The sequence below is a fragment of the Asparagus officinalis genome, chromosome 6 (assembly GCF_001876935.1).
Source record: "Asparagus officinalis chromosome 6, Aspof.V1, whole genome shotgun sequence".
NCBI classification, from domain to species: domain Eukaryota; kingdom Viridiplantae; phylum Streptophyta; class Magnoliopsida; order Asparagales; family Asparagaceae; genus Asparagus; species Asparagus officinalis.
Genome location: NC_033799.1, coordinates 37,945,319 through 37,948,084, shown reverse-complemented (window position 1 = coordinate 37,948,084; position 2,766 = coordinate 37,945,319).

The following is a 2,766-nucleotide window of genomic DNA, read 5'->3' as shown; positions in this document are numbered from 1 at the left end:
ATAGGAAAAATCATTCTTCCCATTGAATTTTTTAATCTCGTACTTTCTAACTTTAACTGTTTTACTGGTAGACGTCATCCTTCGCTTGTATTAATAAATCCACTTTTCTCAGGAAATTACTGAGCACCACCTCAAACCAGAAGCTACACCACTCCCAATCTGAATAACAGCTCTGATACCAATTGTTGGGTGCAGAGTCACGCCCTCACATCGCGAAAGCGATATCACCTGATAGAAAGCTATGTTTTTTGTTGTCACAAAAGCACAAGTCAACCTCTATATTTCCGTTTCTCAAAAGAAATAAGAATAGAAAGTGAAATATCTCAACAAAGTGAGATATACACTCTTCCTCTTAGTAGTTCTAGGCCTGAATGTCGAGGGAACCTACAAACAATAGCTAACAACCAGAAAACAATAAATACACGACATTTACGTGGTTCGGCAAACTTATCTACGTCCATGGGAGGGGGTGAGATATATATTCTTCCTCTCAGCAGTTCTAGGACTGAATATCGAGGGAACCAACAAACAATAGCCAACAATCAGAAAACAATAAATACATGAGATTTACGTGGTTCGGCAATCTTGCCTACGTCCACGGGAGGGGGTGAGGGGAGATTCCACTATGAAGGAGAACACCAATGACTTGTACAATCCACAAGCTCGACTCAAAGAAAAAGATCTGATTTTTACCCAAAAGAAATTAAACTCTCTTTTGTAAAATCTCTATTTTCTCTCCACAAGATCTCTTTTCTAGCCGTCAGAAACAAACCGTAGTTTTCTCCTCTGCCGACTAATCAACCATCTGTTTCAACTCACGCTCAACCATCAAAATAACAAAACCCTCTGTTTTTTATTTTCTTTTCGCGTCAGTTTTTCTCCCCTGCAACGAAACCCTAGGAAATCACTATTCTATTTATAGAGATTTGATCCTATCGGGTGGCCCCCCCGCCAAACTCAGCACGTTGGATTTTCCTGAGCTCCTCACGCTCTGCTCACATACCAAAGAGCTTTGCTACTTGTAGGCATATAAAATTGCTTATAGGTCCCTTAGCTCAGCTCGGCACGAACCGACAAACCAACGAGGCGACGAGATCGACGAATCGCACGCAAGCAACGGAATACATCCATTCGCGTGCGGGATCAAGCCAAGTGTTCGAAGAGTCAACGAGTCATCCAACCGAGAGCGGACTCGAACGAATCACGATCGAATCAAGATCGATTTCGGACTCGAACTCAGAAGTGGATTTACTGCCAAATCAGGAATCCGACTTACTGCCAAATCAGGAATCAAATCAGAGTCTGGATCAACCGAATCACGGACAGAACCAAAGGCGGAAAACACCAAAACCACCATCTAGAGGGGCTCGGCCGAAGCCGAGCCAACTTCAGGTGGCTCGGCCCAAGCCGAGCCACCTCAAGGTGGCTCGGCCAAGGCCGAGCCACCTCCAGAATTTTGGAGAGGCGAAGCCCTGCTGGATTGGAGACTCAGATCCAAACAAGATTCAAGCTTTAGGACTTCAAGGACTTGCTCATCCAGATCTGGTGCTCGGCGACCGTCAACGCCAAATAAGGCAGGTATTCGAGAGGACCAGATCTCAGATCTACGCGTACGAACTCCGGATCTAAGCTTGGTCTTAGATCCCGAGACTTGAGCGATTGTTTCCTTGGTGAATCAATCCCTCCCGGTTATTATTTCCTTCGTGGAATAATACCCGTCGTACTGCGTAGATCCGACCGGATCTAGATCGCGCGGTGGTCCACGGCAAACAACCCCGGCGCAGGCAAAGAACCCACAAAGCGAGCGACCGCAAAACAGGAGCTCGTGATTCGTTCGACAAACAAGGAAACAAAGTTGTAATTTTCATTTCTTTTCAATTTGATTTAGTTGTAACCGGATCTTATAAAAAGACCGGATCTTTGTAATCGATAAACTGTTACAAGAGTGTACAATGGAATCATTAATGAAGAAAGCAACGGTTTTTCCCGCGAACACGTGTAAGGTACGGATTATGGTGTTATAAATAACAACCTGCCACAATATCGAATATATGGTCTTTGGTTCTTTTTACGGTTAAGGACTAACCAACAACGCGTGTTAGGCACTGACTTATCTCTTCTTAGGCTTCAGGATAAAATTCCCCATACTGGAATTCTGATGTCTTCTTCAATCGGTGAAAGACTAAACTGACAACGCGTGTTAGGCGTCGACTTATCCCTACTTAGGATTCGGGATAAAATTCCCCGTGCGTATGACACACAGATTTGAAGTTGAGAGTTATGTTTTTTTCTCAGGGTAAAAACAAACCCAAAAATGAAAGCGGAAGAATTTTATATTCTTGGCCCCAGGTCTTGTTTAGGGTAAAGACGAACCCAAAAATGAAAGAGGAAAAATTTTATATTCTATCTTTCAACACTGGAGAGGAAGAATTTTATATTCTATCTCTAGTTGGAAAGGAAACTCGAGGTGGGATCTCCACCCCAGAATCCAGAAAAATGAAACTAGGAGTGGGATCTCCACTCCGAGAATCGGAAAGATTCAAGCAACCCTAACTTTTATAGGATTGGTTGCTTGATCCAAGAGAAGAGTTCCTCATTTATTGAGGGAAAATTCTGATTTCGACCCTAACTTTTATAGGTTTGGCTGAAAAGGAAAAGATGGAAGTTTTTTTTTGTTTATCGAAAGGGATAACTCAATCTTAGTCCTAACTATCTGCAGGTTTGACTAAGTGAGGTTGGAGACAATCCTAACTTTTATAGGTTTGA